This window comes from Triturus cristatus, chromosome 4_1, assembly GCF_964204655.1.
Source record: "Triturus cristatus chromosome 4_1, aTriCri1.1, whole genome shotgun sequence".
Classification (NCBI taxonomy): domain Eukaryota; kingdom Metazoa; phylum Chordata; class Amphibia; order Caudata; family Salamandridae; genus Triturus; species Triturus cristatus.
Window position 1 is genome coordinate 232613674 of NC_140585.1, and position 6335 is coordinate 232620008.

At 50.6% G+C, this 6335-nt stretch overlaps 1 non-coding gene across 1 annotated transcript; it reads left to right on the plus strand.

The window, feature by feature from the left end:
- Window positions 1-423: 423 nt before the first annotated feature.
- Window positions 424-522, plus strand: LOC146854172 (small nucleolar RNA U13). Its single transcript, XR_014959008.1, has one exon. It is a non-coding gene; the product is annotated as a small nucleolar RNA U13 (small nucleolar RNA).
- The last annotated feature ends 5813 nt before the right edge of the window (window positions 523-6335 follow it).

Below are 6335 nucleotides of genomic sequence, written 5' to 3' on the forward strand. Positions count from 1 at the left end.
TATTGTGATGCATAACTAAATACTTATAAGGTCCCAAAAGCGAGACCTATTGGCTATGCCAATGCTTGTTCATAAATGTTGCCATTTCATGAGGTCTGCCGAGGATACAATGTAGTCCGTTCTTTATGTTGTAACTAAATAGAACCTATTGTGGGCGGTCATTTTGAGGGAGAAACTACAAACCGGGAAACAGATTGGCTACACTGCTGCATACAAATTAGCATAATAACACGGTCGTGTTAACAGTATAACTTTTTGTATAGTGGACTCCTTTTTCTTAAAGAACATCGTAGATAACCCGTGATAAGTTTTTTACTGAGACCCGGGGAGATGTGGACAGACACCTTCGCCCCCAACATCCTCACCCTCACATTCATGAGAGAATCGCATTCTCCGGGGTTCCTCCGTACACTACATTGAGCGATCTTTCTGGTTCTTCCAAATGATGAGTGGGTTACCACGCTCGTGCGTGACGTGTGCCGTCCTATCCTTGTTAAGACTGGGCACATAATTCTTCTGATCTAGAACTAGACGTTCGTTATCGATCGGTTTTGTCCAGGGTAATACTTGACGTTCACGGAAAAGAATTTTTTTAAATAGGCTTCTTGATGTATTGGTTTAATAGGTGAGGTGATTAATATTATTAATCTCACTTCAGAATACTGGTAGTAGTTTAGGTGGTTAATAACACTTATTGCGGTAGTGCAATGTCCTGAGAACTGATTGACTGGGTTATTGCATGTTTTTAAGACACAAGCTTCAAGCACAGTAATATAGATAACTCGGTAATGCACCTGCTGCAAACACCACCAGGTAAATTGCAAGGGATATGCCTGAATCCTAGTAAGTTTTAACTCATTCTTTTGATCTTGCAGGTTAATTAACACCAATTATCAAGTCCCAAAACCATTTGGTTTGGACTATGTTCTATAAAAAATAATCATAATTCTGTGCTTATTTTGTATATATAAACGGCAACCCATGTATTTTTATTAGGTCGAGCCTAAACAGAGCTTGCGCTGTAGGCAATCTTTTTTTTTTTTTTGCAGAGTTTTATATAGCACCAACTTGACCCGATTCGGGTATCAGAGTGCTTTACATAGCACCAGTTACGTTACATGAGGACACACATTCATTTTTTTTTGGTTAGGCACAGGGAGATTAAGTGATTTGCCCAGAATCACAGGATGTTCAGCGTCATTGCCGAGACTCGAACCCAGTTCCCCAGATTCGAGGTCGACCACCCTAGCCGTTAGGCCAACTCCTCTCTCAAGCTCTACTTTGTGGGGTATGACTCCTCCCACGTTTTAGATAGGCTTTCATGGGCGTGTCATTTGAAAATCGTAGCCTGGCAAATGGTTAATGGTGGCTGAATGTCCCACCTTTTCTGGCAAGTTCACTCCCATGGAGTATTGCCTCGGGAGCGAGCAGGGACGCGCACGCTCTTTGCGTGCCTTTATCTTCTTGCTCTTGCTTTTTTTTTGCAATTGCGTGCACATTTTTTTTGTTTGCTAATGTGGAGAAGCCCTAAGAAGGCTGAATCTCTTATTTAATAGAAAAAGAACAAACGGCAGACCAAGGTCAAGCACATTCAATCCACATGTTCAATATATTAGAGAGTGGTGCAATCACTTCCTGCACCCGCCGTCCGGAAGTACGACCACAGGCTATGGATCAACGACTGCGCCAAATCTGTTGCCCTGATCAAAAAACCCTCCAACAGATACACCAACAAGAAGGCTGGCTGGTTCATCATGGACCTCCAGGCCTCCAAACAAACCTGCCGGAAACTAGAGAATAAATGGCACCACGAACAGACACCGGACAGCTATGTAGCCCACGAGAACGCCATCCGCAGACACCATCACCTCATCAGAACCGTAAAAAGGGCCTCCTTCAAGGACCGCCTCGAAAACAATGCACACAACAGCAAAGAGCTCTTCAACATTATGAAGGAACTCTCCAACCCCGGCTCCAACACCAACGACATCCCACCATCGCAAGACCTGTGCGACTCCCTTGCCACCTTCTTCCATTGCAAGATCGCAGACATCCACGACAGCTTCAACAACCTGACCGCCTTGACAGCCACTGACACCTAGGACCCCACGGCCACCATCCACACCGAACCCCTGCTCAACTGGACCAACGTGAATGACAACGACACCATCAAAATCATGAACACCATCCACTCCGGCTCTCCGTCTGTCACACGCCCGCACCACATCTTCAACAAAGCTAGCGCTACCATCGCACCCCATCTCCGCAAGGTCATCAACATCTCCTTCGAGACCGTGACCTTCCCGGAGAGCTGGAAGCACGCCGAGATCAACGCCTTACTCAAGAAACCCAAGGCGGATCCAAGAGACCTCAAAAACTTCCGACCCATCTTCCTGCTCCCGTTCCCGGCGAAGGTCATCGAGAAGATCGTCAACAAACAACTGACCCGCTACCTCGAGGAGATCAACATTCTGGACCCGTCCCAGGCTGGGTTCCGCAGCAACCACAGTACCGAAACTGCCCTCATCGCCGCCACCGATGACATCAGGACCCTGCTGAACTACGGTGAAACCGCGGCCCTCATCCTCCTGGACCTCTTAACCACCTTCGACACTGTCTGCCACCACACCCTACGCACACGCCGCCACAACGCAGGGATCTGAGACAAGGCTCTAGAATGGACCACCTCCTTCCTCTCCGGCAGAACCCAGAGCGTCTGCCTCCCCCCCATTCCGCTCCGAAGTCTCCAAGATCATCTGGGGCGTACCCCAAGGATCATCCCTCAGCCTGACATTGTTCAACATCTACATGGCACCGCTCGCCCACGTCGCCCGACTGCACGACCTCAACATCATCTCCTACGCCGACGACACCCAGCTGATCCTCTCCCTCACCAAGGACCCCCTCACTGCCAAAACCAACCCCCACGAAGGAATGAAGACCGTCGCCGAGTGGATGAAGAACAGCCAACTGAAGCTGAACTCGGACAATACGGAGGTCCTCATCTTCGGCTCCACCCCCTCAGCCTGAGACGACTCCTGGTGGCCTACCACACTGGGAGCAGCACCGGAACCCACCGACCATGCACGCAACCTGGGGGTCATCCTCGACTCAACACTCTCCATGACCAAGCAGCTCAACGCCGTCTGCTTCAACACCCTCCGCATGATCCGCAAGATCTACAGGTGGTTTCCCACCAAAACAAGAAGAATGGTCACCCAGGCCCTCGTCAGCAGCAGGCTGGACTACAGAAACGCCCTCTACGCGGGAGCCTCGGCCAAACTCCTGAAACGTCTGAAACGTCTGCAACACATACAGAACGCCTCTGCACGCCTCGTCCTCGACATCCCTCACCACAGCCACATCACACCCCATCTGAGAGACCTGCAGTGGCTTCCCGTCAACAAGAGGATAACCTTCAAGCTCCTCACCCATGCACACAAAGCACTCCACAACACCGGACCAACATACCTCAACAGACGACTCTCCTTCTACACCCCGAACCGCCAGCTCCGCTCTGCTGACCTCGCCCTCGCCACTGTCCCCTGCATCCGAAGAACGACCACCGGCAGAAGATCGTTCTCCCACCTCGCCGCCAAGACCTGGAACACCCTCCCCATCCTCCTATGGCAGACCCAGGAACTACTTACCTTCAGGAGGCTACTCAAGACCTGGCTGTTCGAGCAATAGCAGCACCCCTCTCCCCCCCCAGCGCCTTGAGACCCTCACGGGTGAGTAGCGTGCCTTACAGATGTTTTGATTGATTGATTGAATAGTAGTCAGATTTTCAAGAAAAATGGAAGGTGCACTCGTTGCGAAGTCAATCATGCAAGCAAAATTTTTTGTTCCCAAATTTACTTCTTTTATTCAGTCAATCTTTAAAACTGGCACACAGCCAACGCGTTTCTTTCCCGATTTTGCCAGAGGGAACTGCGTCAGGGCTGTAACAATTATGGACAAAACATAACATCAATAATACATAACATACATCAAAAGACCATTAATAATTACAAATGACCCACAAACTCATTTGACAAAACCTCACATGGATATTACATACATAGAACCAACATCTGTAAAACATCAACAAAACTCACGATTACAAAACAGAATTGGTACATAACAATAAAGATTAAACAGTTGTACATCAAACATATATATAAGCTTCCCAGTCAAAATCAACATTTTTATGTGTGCAAAGAGAAAGAAAGATTATGACAAAAGGAGAGAAAAATGATGACAAAACATATAACATGGCCATATCTAAAAGAGTGTAAATCCACCGGGCCTATAAACTGCAATTACCCCTAGGTCCCTACGTCCTCGACACCTTCATCACAAGTGAGATTTACTATCTCACCGACAGAAAAAAAGAACGAAGGAATGCTGGACCTACCCTCCCCCTCCCACTGGGAGTACATAAGGCGTACTGGTCCCAGCATTCCTCCTGTTCTTTTTTTCTGTCTTGCTGACAGTGATGTGGACGTGGCAGGAGCGGGGGCGCTCCTGCCTTTTGCTGTGTACTTATGCGGAGGCTGCTGGACGGTGAGGCCTCTCCCTCCCTGCCGGGCTTGGGGGAGTGGCGCGGGCTTCTCCTTCATTGTTTCTGCCGCGCGGCGGTGGTAATACCGCGTTGGCTTTTCCTCTGGCCCGATGGCTGCCCCTCCTGGCCTGCCGGGCTTGCTAGGGGGCGCGGCCGGTGTGCTGCTCCAAGACTGGCTGCAGCTTCCTTCCCCTTCCGGTTTTCGGCCTGCCTGACTTCCGGTTTTGACGGCGGGACGGAAATCAGGCGCCTCGATGTTCCCGGCTGTGGGCTGCTCGTTATAAATGGGCCGGTGGGGTGAGTACCGCATAGCGGTTTTGTGCTGTGGTGTTTCTTTGTGTTTGGCTGTGATTATTGTGTTATCCTGCCATGGGGAAATGTTCGAGGAAGTGGCATCATAGGGAGAGGTCTTCCTCTTCTTCTTCTTCGTCTGCTGCTTCCAGGTCTCCTTCCCCTGCCAGGTCTCGACGCCGTGATGGTGGTGGGGATGCACGTATTAAGCGCTTGATCCGTGAGACTTTGACCGAGATGGGTGATGTTGGGACCCGTCGCAGGTGCCCTGCTCCGGTTTCTTCGGACTCTTCTGGCGATGAGTCTGCCTGGTTGGGGGACGGCGAGTTGAAGGGCAAATATGTGGACAAGGACGCTTTGCCGAGTATTCTGAAGCATGTTAAAGAGAACATGGGGTTCCTTGATGAGGACGCTCCGAGTACCTCTAGGGGGCCTTTGTTGCGTCAGTATCAGAGTGCTGCCACGGTTGATGTTCCTGTCCATCCCTTCATTAAAGATGTTATGAAGCGTGAGTGGGCTGATCCTGATCGCATTTTGATTCCGCGCTTCATGGCTCGGCTTTATCCTCTGCAGGATATGGCTTCGGCCCTTCCGGATTCTATCCCTATTGACTCCTTTGTGGCTAGTTTGGTGGGGCGCACTTCCCTTGCTGAGGACGCTGTGCTGAAGGATCCTGTAGATAAGAAGGCGGATGGTGCGCTCAGGAAGGTTTATTCTGGTTCCCACCTGGCCTTGCGGGCTGGCATCTATGGGACATATGTTTCGCAGTCTCTGCTGTCTGACCTGAAGTCACTCTATCAATCGATGGACAATGCCACAGACTGTTCCGGTTTACTTGAGCAGATCGAGCGTCAGGTGGAGCTCCTGTCCGATGTCTCCTTTGACGTGGTACGTGCTTCTGGACTGTCCGGCGGGGCTTGTGTGGCAGCTCTTCGCAGTCTTGTCCTTAAGGACTGACTTTGCGCAGAAGGCGTGCACTTTGCGGTTGTCTTTCCAGGGTACTATGTTATTTGGGGGGGAATTGGAGGCCAAGTTGCATAAACTGTTTAAGGAGAAGAAGCATTCTTCTTCGTTTAAGGTCTCAGCTTCTGCTCCTGTCCCTTCTAAGTCCAAGTCTTTCTTTCGTCCTGCCTCTCGTAGACAGTTTGTGAGAGGCCAGGGAAGGTTTGCTTCTGGCCGGGGTCGGGATCGTAAGGTTAAGTCCCCTCCGCTTGCCAAGCCGCGTTCCTGACTCTTTGGCGGTGGTTCCCGGGTTGTTGGTTGGAGGGCGGCTGCGCTTCTTCCTGGCGGCCTGGGTTCAGTTTTGTTCCGACGTCTGGGTGTTAGAGATCATTCGCCTGGGTTATACTCTGGAGTTTTCGGTTCCTCCTCCAGATTCCGGGGTTCGGCCAACTCCCTGGCCTTCTTGCCGTTTGAAGTGGGCTCATCTCTCTCGGGGGATTGTGGATCTTCTTCGGAAGGGTGCCGTTCAGGAGGTTCCTGCTTCGGAGGTGGGGGAGGG